General features: G+C 44.0%; 1 long non-coding RNA gene across 10 annotated transcripts in view; it reads right to left on the bottom strand.

Annotated features, from left to right (window-relative positions):
• Nucleotides 1-1,162: 1,162 nt before the first annotated feature.
• LOC117804569 overlaps nucleotides 1,163-17,918 on the bottom strand; it is a 33,524-nt gene continuing 16,768 nt past the window's right edge. For 5 of the 10 annotated variants that reach the window (XR_004629059.1, XR_004629069.1, XR_004629056.1 and 2 more), the window contains one exon: nucleotides 5,755-9,876. This is a non-coding gene — a long non-coding RNA (uncharacterized LOC117804569). Of the gene's footprint in view, nucleotides 2,343-5,754; nucleotides 9,877-11,875; nucleotides 17,570-17,918 lie in introns of those variants that run through there. The other 5 variants (XR_004629061.1, XR_004629072.1, XR_004629062.1 and 2 more) reach the window with 5 other exon arrangements.

Here is a 17,918-nt window from a genome sequence, read left to right as displayed (position 1 = left end):
ACGAAATTGGTAAAATCCCAAACAGAAATCTCTCCATTTATGTTTATATAGTCTTTTTTTTTTTTTTTTGATTCTTGAAATCTCCAAAGGCAATCAGCACAAGAAATCCTGAGGCTCCAAGGAATCCACTAAACACACACTAGCTCTGGTTGTAATTATCTGTGGCCCTCTTTTCTCTTGGAGCTGGAAGGGTGTTTGCTTTCAGGGCATCAAACCACTCACTTTGTGGACCAGGAAACGGAGCCAGCCACAGCAAGAGAATCCCCAGGGCAGTGAGTGGCAGAGTTAGAAGCTGGGTTCTGTCTGATGCTGCGTATCATACCTTTCCTTCTGCACCACCCACTTGCTATCCCTTCCTCTTTCTTCATTCTTAGGACCCAGACAGGTACATTTAGTTGGTACCGCATGAAATGTGTTGAATGAGATGTGTTGAGAGGAAATGAAATGTGTTTCATCGCAGTTGCTAGGGGTTTATCTGCACTTGTGAGCAAGGTAACGACATTGCTCTGATATCCCAATTGGGTTCTTTTAGCTTCTTAAAATCACGGTGATCCTCACAGTGATGACACGATTCTGTTTGACGTTGTAATGGCAGATACATGACATTATGCATTTGTCAAAACCCACAGGCTTGTACAACACAAAGGGTGAACACTGACATAAACTATGGTCTTAAATTACTAGTAGTATATCAGTATCGGTTCATTAGTTCTAACAAGGGCACCACGCTAATGCAACCTAGGGGAAATTACTGGGGGGTGGAAGTAGGAGTATGTGGGAACTCTATACATTCTGCTTGGTTTTTCTCTAAATCTAAAACTGCTTTAAAAAGTAAAGCTTATTATACACATATATTTTTAAAAACTATAGTGGTCCAACCTTGTTATATTTGAGAGATGGTGTGGTAACAGAGTTTCTTAACCAACGAAAATAACTACATATAAACACCAGTGATTAGTGATTTTTTTTATCTCATTTGCCATTGATCTTTGGTGTAAAAAAGTAAATTCTAGAACTTATTCATAGCGTTCCCATCAAACAGGAAAGCTTACAATGTAAATACTATTTCTTAATAGAATTGGCAATATATATGGTACTATTCAATGTAGTTTTTTAAAAATTTTATTTATTTTATTTTGAGAGAGAGAGAGAGAGAGACAGTGTGAGCATGAGGAGGGGCAGAGGGAGAGGGAGAGAATCTCAAGCAGACTCCATGGTGGGCGTAGAGCCTGGTGTGGGGCCAGATCTCACGACTCTGAGACCATGACCCCAGTCGAAATGAGGAGTCGAATGTTCAACCGACTGAGCCACCCAGGTGCCCCGATATTCAATGTAGTTTTGAAAGAATTTGTCATCTTATCAAGAGCTGGTGCACATCCAGTCAATGTATGTACAGTGAACATGTAAATTAACTCTGGTAATAGTTTTGAAATGAATGATTCCTTTTCCCCCTGCCATTGTTTTCATACTGTTCATACAACTAGCTTTTATTTTTGCCAATTTATTTGATGGTGTGTTAAAAACTGATCTAAACACCTAAAAATTTCTTCTTCTGTTGTGCACATGTCAGAAGTTTTAGAAAGTAATAAGTCTTTTTCATATTTGTCTGCATAAACTTCCAACATAAAGGCAAACAAAGCAGATTCTCATTCACTAGATCTATAAAGATTTCATAAAATCTCAGCCTCTGAATTAATTCTTCAAGCACATTGGGTGATAATTCTTGCATTTCACGCTGTCCTTTTGTCAGACAATGGGTAGTGGTTGAATTTTTTCTTTTATTTTCCTCTTTCTTTCTTTCTTTCTTTCTTTCTTTCTTTCTTTCTTTGGTTGAATTTTTATAGTAGCCAGTTGCATTGTTAGTAACAGAACATTTAACAGTGTTTTCCCTGGTGGAACATTCCATTCTCTCTCAGAGAGCACATCTACTTTGAATGATGTTGCATGTGAATTTTCATTGTCAGATTTAATTTTAGTTCATATTCAGTTCTCTAGGAACAGTAATCTCAAGATTGTAAGAGGTAAGGTGTCAATAGCCTTATTTTTATTCTCACTATATTCTGTTTCAAGATACCATCGTAACTTGGCAGGAGTCACAGAACTATTTTGCAAATTTTTACTGCATGAAGTACATCCAGTAACTTTTAGCACCATAAAAGGTGAACCCCAGTGACAAATAATTATTACCATTCTTGTTGTCAGCAAGACTTTATGAAAGAGTTTTCCACACATGGCCTTCGTGTTCTGGACAGGTGTTTCATCTGGTCAGCCTTGTCTTTATTATCTCGGTTCTTTTCTTGTTATAAGTATAATTATCTTATCCATGATGGGAGGCGATAAATCTAAATATAAACATAAATGATCTCTCACGCACATATACACATGTATAACACTTATTAATGTGAAGGTCAGAAGCACAGAAAACTTAATTCACTAAAACTGCCAGAATACAATTCCATTGTCATGCAATGCATTCCATGTCCACTTGTTACTGAAGGACCAATCTCCACCCCACAAGGAGAGCACGTGCTGCACATATGCACTCAAGCTTTGCCCAGCATTTAATGGAGCATGATCACCCCCCGTGTAAATGGAGGGTACACACTTGCAATAATTTACCCTAGGGCACATGCGCAGGCCTGAATTCAGGAACTGATCAGGACAGAGCTACAAGTTCTGTTCAAAGGCACATCTATAAGACCTTCAAATATACACACAGAGACATCAAGAGAAATGCTCTTTCCAGGTCTAAACTAAACCAAGCTCACCCAGCAGTGCAAGTCGCTGTAGTGGTGGTCTCTAAGATGTTAAAATCTGGTGCGTGTCAAATTAGAGTATGTGTTTATTATCCCAGTTCCTTTTTTAAATAGTGGAAGTATATATATTTAAAAACGAAGCTAGAGCTCTATACTTAACGGAATCTCTGCAGCGGGGCATAGCGCTGCTCCGTCGGTACCATATGACGACGCAGAGATGGCAGGGAGCCAAACAATCGGAAAAACGAAGCCCTCTCCCCTCACTAGGCAAACATGAAACCACAGCTGGGACCAGCGTGTGGAGGGGCAGAGATGAAATGGTCTGAGGAAAGGAGCAGCTAGGATGGAGTGAGATCTTCGCAGAATCTTCTCTGAGTGAGAAGTGGACAGAGACTGGAAGAGGAGGGACCCGGAAGGACTGGCAAAACCCTGCCGGAGGAGGGAAAGTCAGCCAAGAGTTGAAGGGAGACACTGACTATCCAGGTCACGGGGCTGCAAACTTCTCCAAACCAGCCCTGTCCAGTTCAAGACATTTCTCTCTGCTGTTTGGAGGCATCTGAAATCTATTTCCACTTCATTAGCTTGGAGGGGGGTGTTTTCCAAACTATTGTTCTGGGGACCATCATTCCGTAGGGGGAGGGGAATTTCCACCTGGGATTATTATTAAGTTAAACTAAATTCAGTGAGTTACTTTACTGCAGCCTATCAAGCCTTTACTATGCTAATGTTCCTTGGGAGTTTCCAAGGGAGGAGAAAATACGTCATGTTCCCCACACTCATTCGATTAAAAGGAAAAATTCTTCATAGGGTACCTGCTAATATCTCCCAAGACTCTTGCTCCACAAAATGCGGTCAGAGAAATACCTCCTCTCTCTGTCCCATGTACAGTGTATCATTCACAAGCCTCTCCACAGTCCTGGGGGAACTGGATCTCGGGGAGCCAATCACCCTGTCAGCCCAAAGGAAATTGCCCCTGTTGTTGTTTTCCAGGGGAGAACGACTGGAACCTAGGACAGGGAAGTCTGGATTGGAGTGGAAATTGATAGCTGGGTGTACGGCCCAGACAGGCATTAGGCGGAACCACCAAAGAGCATTGTGGCTGTACCAAGATGGATCCCAGACCTAGTACTCTAAAAAGAAGATACTACTGGTTAGACCCTGAATGATAGAGGTGCAAGAGGTGTCTGCTATCGCGAAAGATTTGGGGAGACATGGTAAGAGATTTGTCTTGTTGCTTGATTTTTAAAGCCTGTGGAAAAGGATGCTTTGGGCATTGGGTCAAGGATTAAAAAGAGAAAAGGATGACTAGAGCAGTCTTGCCTGGAGGCTTCCTTGGGGCTTCCATTTTTTCCTCTTTTTGCCTCTCTTGCCTACTCTCCTTTCTCGCCTCCCTTCTTTCTTTCCTTCCTCCTTCTCTCTCTCCCTCCCTCCCTTCTTTCTCCTTTTTAATTTGATAATACATCAGGGACTGTGTGAAGGCTACAGAGATAAACAGCACATGGTTCCTGCTCTGAGTATATCTCATAATCCCCTCTCTCTGTCCTCCTTCACGGACCTTACCCGAACATGCACCTCCATTTTACCTTTTTCTTTGTTTCCTCTACTTTACATAGTAGACTGTATTAGTTAGGGTTCCCCAGAGAACCAACAGGATACACACGCATACACACGCACATGCACCTATATATGTATGTATGTATGTGTGTGTGAATTATCAATAAACCAGTTAGATATATATATGTGTGTGTGTGTTTTTTTCCTTTTGAGATTTTTAGGAATTCAGTCATGTGATTAGGAACTGGTAAGTCCAAAATCTTCAGGGCAAGCCGGCAAACTGAAGACCCAGGAAAGAATTAATGTTGACGCTCATGTCTGGAGGCAGAATTCCCTCTTCCTTGGGGAATGTCAGTCTTTTTTCTCATAAGGCCTTCAACTGATTGGATGAGGCCCACCCACATCACTCAATGTCTACTGATTTCAATGTTAATCACATCTAAAACATACCTTCACAGTGACATCTAGACTGGTGCTTAACCAGGTATCTGATTACCATGGCCTAACCTATTTGACACATAAAATTCATAGCCCTTTCTACCACCATTGCCAGGATCCTCCCTAGATTCTTTCTTCTTGTGATTCTTCTCTGTACTTTATTCCACCTTGTTCTCCCATCAAACTTCCCCACGTTCATGGAACACTGAAGCAACAATGGTAATCACTAACATCTACTGAGCTCTTACCGTTTGGCACACATGGTGCCAAGCTTTGCGTAAATTCTTACTTAATTCTCACAACAGCTCTACAAAGTAGACACTATTATTATGTTCTTCTCTTACCCAGAGCGATTAGATACCTTACACAAGACCCTACAGCCGGTGCATTGTGGGGCAGGGATTTGAGCCCAGTCAGCCTGACACCGGAGCATGGGGCATGACCTCCCGGCTGGGCTGCCTCCCTTAATATGCAAGGTGGCCACAACCAAAGGCATCCTTCCCTCCTCCGACCCTCCAAGGGGCAGTTCCAGATTGTCAAGGTCCTCAGGTATCAGAGGCCTGTGCTGCCGGTTCTGTTGAACCCCACGGGAAAGCACAGGGAGCATGATGGTGGACACAGGAGAGGAAGCCAGCCCGTGCCCCCATGGCATGTCCTCGCCAGAACACGGGTTCTTCTAGAACAAGAGGGGCAGTGAAGCGCTGATCTATCCTGGCCCCAGGGAAGGGCTCCCTGAACCCTGTGGCCAGACCATACCCAACCCCACTGCCATCGGCTACGCTCCAACTATTTATAATCCTTCAGTAGGAGAATGTTAAATGACACAGGCAAATGTTCGTGATAAATGGTATTAAAAAGCCAGTTCCTAGCAATCTGTAAACATAAGCTCCTTAACAGTGTGTATTGCACACATTATACAGATGTAACATATATGTGTAGGTATATATATGCATGTAGATATTTAGAAGAAAGACTAAAAAGATAAGCTTACGGTGAAGTAGGAAAATTGATGATTTTTTATTTTATTCTTTACGCTTTCTTGCATTTTCTAAATTTTCTACAAGTAAACATATTTTGTAGAAATGTACAAAATATTGTACTTTTGTGATTAAAAAACAGCTATGAAGACATGTAGATATTTAACTCTTTCCAGGTCATTTAATCCCACATGAATCTATTTTTAAAAATCAAATCCTACAAATACTGAGCTCAGACAAACCCATATTGAGATTATTGGTTGCAGATGAGACGTCAGCCCCTAAAGAGATAAGGTGCCTTGCCCAAGAGGGAGCTTCAGCTCTTCCAAGAGGAACCTAATCCAGCAAAGGTGTTTGGCCTAATGACAAGAATTTTCATTGCAAAAATATTTTCCATTCTTTAATCAGAGCCTAATCCAACAGGAACTCCAGATGCCCGTCATGGTACTTTCCATGTAAATCTCTACCTCCCTCCTCATTTCGGTCTCAATAGCATTCCTGTGCTTCGCCAATGGCCAAGAAAAAGCTAGGAATTGCAAAAGTCTTTGTCAAATTGTCACCCCGTTTTACTAATCCCTCAAATTATAATGGTGTGACTAGGTTTTTGACTAACATTCCAGGACTAATGCAGCAAATGACAACTGTCTACTTTGTGAAGGAAAAAAAAAAAACAAAAAACAACTTATTCCAATTATCTTCCATGCCTCTAAACATTTTTGGAAAGCTTTGTGTGAAATTGCTTTCATGGGGTGTGGACATCCCTTTGCATGACAATACTAAATAATGATACCACGTATTGTGCTATTTATGCATTATCCCATCCGTCCTCAGATAGCCCCAGTTTTGTTGGTTGGTCTGTTTGAAGATTTGCTAAGTCCATTTTGGAAAGGGAGACAATTGGTGATACTTGAATTCCCAAAGATCACGGATTGGTCTCTGTGTTGGGTCATAGAAAGTGATGTGCACATTTCCACTAATCCATTTGTTTCCACTCCCCAAACATAATAAAAATAATAGCTCTCATATTTTATGAGTTTTCCATGTTGGAAAAAAAAATAGTGGGTGCCCCACACACACACGTTATCTCATTCAGTATTCAGGACAACTCTCTGGGTGTTATCAGCCCAGATTCACAGATAAGAAATCTGATGTTTGGCAAAGCACTCCTCAACAACGAAAAGCATGATATTAGTTTCATAATTACTTGAACATGTCCCCGTGGCACTGATCATATACAGCAGTGTGATAAGACTCATTTCCAGAAGGGGTGTCCAGGGCCTGCCTCAAATGAAATGCATCAGGAAAGAGGTTCTATGGGTCCTTGGTGTTAAGTCACGTTAGGGCCAAGACATCTACCTGCTCATTAGCAAAGGGACCTCTTTGCTGGGTGGGTAGTTAACGCTGCATTTGGGGTATATCCCAAGGCCCTTGGATCCCTGGCGGCATTCAAAGCATCACCAGACAGTATTTACTTAAGTGACCCAGGAAAATTTACTAATTATTTACAAAAATGCCGCTGAATAGATTTGCTGAATAAGTCAGCAAAGGGCTCTTTGAAATATGCAACACTCGATCAAAAACGTCTCTGCAGAAACATTGCTCCGGTAGCTTGTTGGTTGTAAATATTTAAAAGTCCAAGCACACAGAATGCCAGATTTATCTGTCGGCTCTGCAATAAAACTACCTATTATTTTTCCATTCAGTACTACACACTTCCTAATTTATACATGCCCCAAATCAAGCCATTCCTGCCTTATGCGGTGGTTTGACTTCTCCCGGGGGTGACCTTGAGTGAGCTGCAAAGAAGACTGATGTTTTTATCTGCAGTTCGTTCACAGTCCTTGGCCTCAGAGAAACTGCTTTCGTGACAGGTTAGAACTCTGCTGGGGCAGCAGGAGAAAGGGCGCTGAAGGGGCAGCTGCTTCTGGAACAGGCCCTGTCCGAGGCACCTCTGACCTTGGCCGGTGAAGAGTAAGGGCCTCCTTTCTCAGGAAGACTTTCTCCTCACTCTGGTAGCACACAAGGCCACGTGTACACCAGGGTTGCCACATTCCGGGGTGGCAGGGGGTAGCGGGCAATAGGCCAAAGGGAATCAAATCTACCTTTCCTGAAGCCTCAAGAGGTGTCTGGCTCTTTCTGGCCCATGTTCTTCCTCATGCTTCCTTGCTAGCTCCCTGAGCATGGTGGCCTAGAAGAGCGATCGACGCCGGCATCCAGCTACTTCCCTGTGTTGAAGGACTTCTGTCTGGACTTCCCTGTGTTGAAGAAGAAATAGCCAATCCTTGTTTATAAGCAAGGGGGTGGGCTGCATTGGTGCTTCTAAGGCCTGAGCTGAAAACCGCCCAAGGTGCTGGTTAAGATTCCTGGGCCCCATTCCCCAAGATTCTGGGTCATCCGTTTCAGTTCCCCTGCAGATGGTTTCCAGCCTGGTGACTGGGGTAAGCCTGGTGATCCCTCGGTCCACCCCCTCGGGTACATGCTAGGCCCTCTGCTTCTTCCGTGCCCTCTCTTCCCAGTAGGGGGCCAAACATCCAGCCTTCGTCGAACTCTTAGCTGACCACTGCCTCACTGCCCTTGGCCAGAATCTCGTCTTGCTGGCCAAAGTCCTGGCCATGCACACAGTCTTCCTCAGTGACAACAGCTCTGAGTTCCCTCTTCCTCTGCCTCAGCCACCAGGGACACCCCACAAGCAAGGAGGCAAAGAGAAAGAAGAGAAGCTGATTTTCAGCTGAGTGGAAAGGCTCTTTGAAGTATCTTTTTCCCCCCGCTGTCCATCCCCCTACTCCCTATCCATCCCCTCCTCTAATTGGCACACTTGCCCTTTCTTCAGTTTTTAACTAAAAGAGAAGCACAAGTATCAGGGCTAAGCAGCACCTTCGAGAGAACCCATTTCTACGTTCTGACTTTCCAGGTGAGGAAACTAAAGGACACAAGAGTGGCAGGGTCTTGCCCAAGGTCATGGAGCCAGCAGCCGCCATGGTGGGACTGGAACCCAGGAAGGCTGGCAGAACTGTGTTGGGGAGACACACTCAGAGTCTGGGGGCAAGTCTGGCCTTGTGCTGTTGTCGTAATTGTGTTCATCTGTCGGTTTGCGGGCAACAAGAATGGCCACACCACATGCGGGCTGGACACTTGGGAAACACCGAATTGGGTGCTTATGTGGGCAAGGGGATTCAAACCCAAAGCGTTGAATTATGTGGCTCCTACCACTTCAGTCTTTGCTCTAAGGCTCCTGGAGAGGCAGGCAGTGTGGGCAGGACAGGACAGGGGGCCCCCTCAGCCCCAGCAGCCTGATTCTGCCTCCAGCTCTGTCTCCTCCGCACCGTACTGGGGTGCAGAACTTCCCTTCTCTGGACACCATTCCTTCCTCTGTAAACCGGGGAGAGGATTATTCGAGGCATTTCTGGGGCTGCTTCCCAGTGCTAAGATTAGATGTGGGTCCCACTGATGGATTGGCAGGGGCGTTTGTGCAGAGCTCCGTGCCCCTGAAGCTGATGGCAAATGTCTTTGTCACCTGCATTTCTACTGACTGGCTTTGTGTTAATTGATACCTTCACCCTTAATGAATGGGGAGGCCCTTTGCAGCCCTTGCAACTCTCCCCAGATTCTGGAACTATATTCTGTCAATGACAGGTATTTAGAAAATATTGCTGAGCGGCTGTGTGCGTGGGGCCAGAGTCAGCTGGAGACCCCTAGGTGCGTGAAAAAGCGGCCCCTCAGCAGAGCTCCTCCCTCTCACCTCCTATCCAGGAAGCCACCCTAGAGGTTAAGGGGTTCCAGGAGTCAACAGCAGATCTGAGTGGCCCTGTGCCCCTGTGACCTCACGGGGATGAGACAAGAAGACAGTCTATCTCCCTGACTCTTGTGAGGCCGCTCCTCCTGGCTCACGCAGATATCTGGCTACAGGCAAAATGTTGGTCATTCTGCTTCTTGCTCGGGTTGTCTGGGGTGCCGCTGGGTTTCCTTGATAAGACAAAAAGGGTTCAACTTCTTGAAAGTATCCCCCTGTCCCCACCCATGACAAACAACGCCTTCATTACCAATAGCTAGTCAATTCCATTCTTCTGCAATGTCCGTGTTTCCCATCCTCTGTTCCATCCTGGTTTCATAAAGCTGCCAGATAGTCTCCACGATGATGTTTGGTGATGACTCTGTGAGAGGAGATGCGCGTGGATGGCCACACAGGAGAAATTTCTGGTCAGACATTTCATCACATAACATTGGCCCTTGTGAAAGTGAAACACCCATCCTCCTAGAATGTCCTGGAAGCTGTGCTGCCTGAGGCACAGGGTTGTTCAAAGGCAGTCTCAGAACTTTGGACCTCTGATGTCTAATTCAGCAGTGAGAATGTCGGCTAAATGCTTTGATGTCTGGATGGGCCAATGAGCTTGGGTTAACTCAGTGGCCCAGACCCCACCACTGGCTCCAACGTGGTGAATTTCAGCATAACTATTCAAAGGGAAAATCAAAAAGAGAGGTTGAGCCTTAAGTCTTCTCAAGCTACTGTACTACCCCAATGCAATTTGAAATGCTAAAATTGATTCCATAATGAGGTGGGTAAGGGAAGAGTTAGGAAGATCCTTGTCAAAGGCAGAGTCTGTCTAGAACCTTTAACACATTTGCTCCAAAGGAAAGAACTCTTCCTACTTCTGTGCTCTCGTTGTGCTCATGTCCAGGTAAAATTCTGCTTCAACAATGTAAAAAAAAAAAAAAAAAGGGTAAAATTTGAGTGCTCAAATTGAAAAGGGAGGCAGAGTTGAAAGTAGAAGGCATTGTAAATATGCAAGCTTTCTGTACAACCCCGCTGTTTTCCTCTTGCCTGTGTGGCCAGTCTTTATCGACTTGTTACAACATGCTTTCACTAAGAGTTGTCTTCGTCCATTCAGGCTGCAATTAAAAAATGCCAGAGACTAGGTGGCTTGAAAACAACAGAAATTTATTTCTCACAGTTCTGGAGGCTGGAAAGTCCAAGATGAAGGTGCTGGCAACTTCAGGGTCTGGTGAGAGCCCACTTCCTATTCATCAATGCCTGCCTTTTTGCTGGGTGACAGAAGGGGGTGAGAAGCTCTCTGGGGCCTCTTGTATAAGGGCACTAATCCCATTCAGGAGGGCTTCACCCTCATGACCTCATCACCTCCCAAAGGCCCCACCTCCTAACACCATCCCACTGGAGATTAGGATTGAACATACGAACTTTGTGGGGATACCAACATTCAGTCTAGAGCAAGAGTCATTTAGTTCAACAAACTAGTTATGTTCCTCTTTTAGCTAGAACACTTTTCTTTCTCACAAAAGTAACTGATGGTATTTGCCTCACAAGAAGAGAAGTAGATCAGAATTCGATGCAGTTGTGTCTGACCTCAGAGCTCCTGTCTCCAGAAAGCATCCATTCATTTTAATTGTTCCTTGATGTCTGTTCATGCCCCAAATCTCATAACATACATAAAACTCCAAATAATTCAGCCAGACCCATGTGTATGGGCGTCACAGTGCTTTTTCCTCTCCTGAGAGGCTGAGCACAAAATCTCTTTCATTCCCTTCTCCTCTCACACTGTGCAATGATGTCTGGTGGGGTGAATTGCTCGTACATTCCACCAAAACAAGCGAACGAAAAATTGAATAAAGTTGGCTCATTTTTTGCTGTTTGGATTCCAGAAAATTCCATTATGCTGGTGATTAAGCTTCCAAAATGGATAAACAGTGTCCAAAAATCTAAATGGCAACATTATGTACAAGCACTTGTCAAGAGAATAAGTTTTTCTCTTAATTTGTACCTGTTAGGTGTGTGGCCTTAGGAAACACATAGCCTCCCTGAGCCAGAATCCTCATCTGTGGGCTGGGTGACCACTCATATCCTCCCAGCTCTCTGATCCTGCACCTTTCTCTCACTGTTGATTTAGGAAGTTTACTTTTTTGGATAGGGCATTTTTATTCTTCTGCTTTTCTAATATTTCAAGAGAGCAAAAATTATTTTCTGAAATTTTTTTTTCACAATTTGCCATATATGTCAATTTTTAAAAAGATTTTATTTATTTACTTATTTGAGAGAGAGAGAGAGACAGAGCACGAGTTGGGGGGGAGGAGGCAGAGGGAGAGGGAGAAGCCAACTCCCTGCTGAGCAGGGAGTCCTACACGGGGCTCAATCCCAGGACCTGTGATCATGACCTGAGCAGAAGGCAGACACTTAACCGACTGAGCCACCCAGGTGCCTCGCCATATACATTATTTTTACTTAAATGTCAATATCCCTATCCAGGACTGAAAACATTCATTGTTGTAGTAAACCATTCCTTTGATGTTATTGCTTTCTATTTGATGTTACTGTGGAAGAGGCAACAGGTTCGTGGTGAAGGAGGCACCTGGGAGAAGAAGGGAGACGAAGGGAAAAGAAGGGAGGAAGGAAGATTTTGTGTTTAGCTTGCTTTTATTTTAGTTTTTTCCATCTGTGGGTGGGCCTCATCCAATCAGTTGAAGGTCCTAAGAGAAAAGACTGAAGTCCCTGGAACAGAAAGGAATTCTGCCTCCAGAATTCCTTCAGACTTAAGCTGCTAATGTCAGCTCTTGGAGTTTCCAGCATGCCAGTCTGTCCTACAAATCTTGGACTTGTCCACCATTCCCCCATCACATAAACTTATTTCTTAAGATAAATCTATTTCTCTCTGTATATATATATATATACATACACCATTGGTTCTGTTTCTCTGGAGAACCTTGACTAATATTGCACACGATTATTAAGAGTTTGTGGGACTACAACTTAATAGCAAAGAAAGGAATATGGGAAATGGGGCTAAAGGCAAGCTAGGAAAGGGAAAATGGCTGATAATATGTGGGTCTGTAGACAGAAATTGAATGACCAAGGAAAAAACTATGTGCCACTATTTTTAAAATAATTATTTCTACATTTATTTTGCACCTGGGTACCATATGTGTGTAGAAATATTTTAATGCAACTGGATACCCTTAAATTTTAGAGATTCCTGTGTAAATATCAAAAATTAAGGTAGAATGGGATTAAGGTATCGAAAGAGGGATTGGGGCCAACATTAAGCACACATAACAAAGTGTATTTACATTTTATAGGGGATTTTCTGAAATCTTTAGGATCTTTTGGGACTGGATTAAGTCCCTGGGATTCCTAAACCCTTAGGAGTCCTCAAACTATTTTCAGTATTTTTAAATTCACGTTGAAGTCCTGCCCCTGCCTGCTAAGCCTGCAGAGGCTCATTAAAATGTCAAGTTTTGTTTTCTTTGTGACAGAATTTTATTAGCCTGGTGTGATGACATTGGTTACCCTTTTCTGCTCAGTATCTCAGTTTGGTAATCGCACATATCTTTGGTTCATTTCTTAAAAATGAAAAATAGCTCAGCTAATTAACATATCTAAGATTTTGATGGCAAAATCTTTTGAGACAAAGGGAGCCGAAGGGGTGGAGAAAAGGAAGGAGGTAATGAAGGAGTTTCTGGTAATGGAAATGTAGGGGTCCTTGGATTGGATGATTGCTGAGCTCCTTTGAAGCCCAAGAGCTTAGTGAAGTCACTCCAGTAGCTCATTAACCACTAGGCTTATGATGGCTCAATAATAAGTGCCTTGGGATTGCTTCTGTGCCTGGCCTCAAGTTCACACACAGGTGGCACCAGTGAACAGCTCACAGAAGCTGCACGGCCAGCCAGAGGGTCCAGGTGGACGGCCATGTGCTGAAATAGCAATTTCTCATTCAGTCTTGACTGTGGGAGGCTGAAAGCAAAAAGTCTCAGCCTAGACTGCCTAATCTTGAGTCCCTGCCCTGTCCATCACTAGACCTATGACCTCTTTGTGCCTCATTTCCTCATTTCCAAGATAATGGTGGTGAGGTGTTCTAGAGTTGTTACAATGATCAAATAATGTAGCATGGAAAGCACTAGAACAGTGCCAGGAACAGAGAAGCCCTCAATGAACGTGGACTCTTATTATATGTCGGGCACTGTCCCAAGCGTTTTGCATACACCTTCACCCAGTCCCTAGAAAAATCCTTTAAATTAGGTATAACTATTATCTCAGTCGTACAGATAAGAAAACTGAGGCTTACAGAGTTTAAGGAATTTGTCTGAAGCTCATAAGCGGCAGAGGCTAGACTCAAACAGAACCTTGATGTGGCCAAACTGCCCTTTGTCTGTCCCAGGGGAACGTGCCTGCTGGGGGACACCAAATGACTCCACTCAGCGTGTGCCTCTGGGCAAGTCATCCCACCTTCCCGAGCTTCCATTTGTTCTCACCCATACAACTAGAGGGTGTTTCCAGTTTCAATAGTCTATTATGGTTATGTATGATGCTATCATTGGAGAAAGCTGGATAAAGCACACACAGCAACCCTCGGCACTAATTTCGCAAATCCTTTGAAACCTCTAAAATGATTTCAAAGCAGAAAGTACATCACACATCATGGTGAAAAACTTGGAGCTTTCCCACTAAGGTCAGGTACAAGGCAAGGATGATTACTGATTTTAAAGTTTATATGGTGAGTAAAAGACCCAGAATAGCCAACACAATATTGGAGGAGAGGAACAAAGTTGGAGGATTGATGCTACCTAATGTCGAGACTTACTATAAAGCTACAGTAGACAACACCAAAGTGTAGTAATAGCAAAAGAATAGACAAATAGATCAGTGGAATAGAACAGAGCACCCAGAAATAGACCCCCATGAATATATTGACTGATCTTTGACAAAGGAGCAAAGGCAATGGGATGGAGCAAAGAGAGTTTCTTCAGCAAATTATCCTGGAACAGCTATACATCCAAGTGTGAAAAAATAACTCTAGACACAGACATTATACCCTTCACAAAAAACTATGACGTCCTTCGGTAGGTGAATGGGAAAATAAATTGTGGTACATCCAGACCGTGGACTATTATTCAGCACCGAAAAAGAAATGAGTTAGCAAGCCATGAAAGGACATGGTGTAACCTTATATGCATATCACTACGTGAGAGAAGGCAACTTGAAAAGGCTACATGATCTGTGAGTCCAACCATATGCCATTCCGGAAAAAGCAAAACTATGGAGATAGTAAAAGGATCTGTGGTTGCCAGGCGTTTGGACAGGGAGGGGGAGTTAGGGAAGGAGGGATCATTAGGCAGAGCACAGATTTTTAGGACAGTGAAAATACTCCATGTGATATTATACTGATGGATATATGTCATTATAATTATCCAAATCTATAGAATGTATGATACAAAGAGTGAAGCCTAAGACTTTGGGTCTTAGACGTAGGGTGATAATGACGTGTCAGTGTAGGTCCATCCTTGGAAACAAATACAGCTCTCTGGTGAATGATGTAAATAATGGGGGGCATGTGTGGGGACAGGGTGTATATGGGAAATCTCTGTACCTTCCTCTCAGTTTTGTTATGAGCCTAAAACTGCCCTTAAAAAATAGTCTTTTTAAAAAACCGCCTTGAAGGCTGAAAGCAGGGATGTCTAAGGGCCCTGCCTGGGGTCAGACTGCTGTCTGTGAGAGATCAAGACAGCAGAGGCAGAGGTCCTGTGCAAGCCTGGGCCAGGGCCTTGGGCTGCCAGTCACATCTCCTTGACTCATTTCAGTTTAGACACTGCCTCCCTGTGAAATACTAGCCCGACTTCCGTCCTTGACGCAAACATTGCTGCCCTTCAGAAACAGCTGGAAACCCTTTCTGCCAGGTGTATTTTGTCTGATCATGCCTGCTCCATGCAGAGGTGAATGCAGAACTAAAAGGCTCTCTGTGTCTTGGGGAGTAGTGAAAATCTGGGGCCGGGCAGGTGGGCTCCAAGCAGAATTCCCAGAAATAGCAACAGAGGGATTCTTTACAAAGTCTGGTGTTTTCCTTTTGATTTAACACTCTCTTGGCTTCCAAAGCATAGATGTCTCTATGCTTCTGGGCATAGAGACATCCCTTTCTTTGTTACATAATAATTAAGCAGAGCCTGGGCACATCCGTCGACTGCTCTGTGCCTTGGTTTACCCATCTTTGGAAATAATTTCTGCTTGGCGGGAAGCCAGTCATTTATACGGTGGGGAGGGAGAAGTTGGGAGGGAAATGCAACCAGAATGAAGGGCTTCATTTCCCCCAGTTTACTTCATGGCCGGAATGTAAACAGCAGCCCATTTGGAAAACTCAGCTGGCAGAAGAAAACCAGTGAGCCTGTCAGCCTAAACAGAAACTACTAGCTAGTGTGGTTCTGTTTGGGTCCCTCTCGGGGAGCTGCCCCTCAAAGCCAGGCCTCCTGGGCTGTCCTGGGCGTCAGCTGGAAATGATTTGGGCACATCCGGTATGGCCTGAATCTGATCCTTTGAGTAAGATCTGAAAAAGCAAAGAAGGAGAAGAAAAAAGGTGAACCTATTCCCTTAAAAACTATGCATACCGAAAGCTTGATACTTCATGCTCACCCCTTAGAGCTGTTCGCCTAACTCGGGGTTTGTAAGACGCAACATGTTTTTTCCCCTAATCCTTTCCAAAAATGCGTTCCATAAATTGTTAGCATCCCTGCCAATGGCCCCAGTAAACTCACATACCAGCTTTAAAGTCAACCCCTTTTAAACCAATGCATCAGTCCTTTGAGTTAAGGGGATATTATTTCCAGATTCCTGTAGCTGCTAGCTCCTTTTTAAAGTGGCAAATTATCGTGTTTCTTTGTGGCTGTTACTTTTCAGAGAGAAGCAGATACAGTGACAGCAATGTATGTATACAGTAGCTGTGACATCCTCCAAAGCCCCTTAGCACACTCTGAGATGTCCCGAGCCCCCTCTGCCCCTCCCCCTGGTTGCATTGGCTCTCTCCTAAGGGCTCAGACACAGTCAAGAAATCCCCATATATATTACTGTAACATTACATTATTGTGTGTTTTATAATGGAGAGATAGGGATGGTGGTTGTTTAACAACTCATGGGCTCCAAAGCCCAACTGCCTAGGTTTAAAGCCCAGCTCTACCACTCACAGCTGTGTGACCTTAAGCAACTTACTTAACTGCTCTGTTCCTCAGTTTCCTTACCTATAAAATCAGAACGATAATAGTATGTACTTCATATGCTAATATAAAAAGCAACTGAGCAAGGCTTGCCCAGAACAAGTTCCGCACAAATGCTAGTTACTATTACATAGCTTTTCTAGGTGGGACTTAGATAGCCACCAACCTGGAAGGACCTGGGGATAAGCCAAGATACATGCAGAGAATGCAGGGAAACATGCCTAGCGACTTTCTGGGTCACAAAGGCTGGCGAAGGTGACAGTCATAAACTGTATGGTGCAGGGAGGTCCTCATAGACTATGGGGACTCCCCCTGTTTTAAAAGCCTCTCATTGACAAGCTGAGGGCAGAACTGGTAGCAGCCCCTCCCCTAGGTCCCCCATCTCTCATCCCAGACCAAGTTCTCCGCACTGGCTGGCGCTGCTCTCGGAGGGGAGAGCTGTCATTCCCAGCACACATCCACACCACGCCCAGGGTCTGGATTCATGCTGCCATCAGTCTCCCTGTTTTGAATTTTCCCTGCTCTGATCCCCTTACCATCTCTTTGCCAGAGTAGTTTCTCTCAAATACAATTTTCTCGCACCCCACTCCAATGTTTAAGGATCTGCAGGGCTTCTCTCCTCTATATGATGTGGCTTTGGACGTGCCTTTGATTTTCAGGAGACATAGAGAACCAGTTCGATCACTTCTCATTTTTTATGTCACTTCTTATTTCCTCCAGTGCTTAATCATTTTCAGGACAAGAGCACAGACCTCCTCTCTGTCTTCTCTGTGTCTGGTGGAAGTGGGTGTGGATGGATGATAACTTTGTCAGGTAAGACTGGAAGTATGTCGTTTGAACCATGTAAGTCATACGTGACACCTGGTGGGACATTTATCATCAGGTTCCAGGGGGATGGCAGAAATGAAAAAGGACATGAGGGAGCCTAGGCTAGCAAGGAGGAGCTGAATTACAAGGCAGATTACAGAACTGTTAATGGAAGATTAACAAAAGGATTATTAATAAAAAATTCCTAGACCCTCCATATAGTCTGGTAGCCCGTGCGACTAAGAAAGAGATTATCTACCTTTTGGGGGAATCCCAAGGTCCACTAACAGCAGGCTCCTCTGACTCCCATTAACAACCCCTGAGCAGAATAAGGCTTCTAGAATATGTGCCTTATTCTAGAACAGGATTGCCATATTCTCCAAGCCTGTCTGTGATACTCTTC

This window comes from Ailuropoda melanoleuca, chromosome 1 (assembly GCF_002007445.2).
Source record: "Ailuropoda melanoleuca isolate Jingjing chromosome 1, ASM200744v2, whole genome shotgun sequence".
Classification (NCBI taxonomy): domain Eukaryota; kingdom Metazoa; phylum Chordata; class Mammalia; order Carnivora; family Ursidae; genus Ailuropoda; species Ailuropoda melanoleuca.
This window is presented reverse-complemented; position numbering and strand designations above follow the sequence as displayed.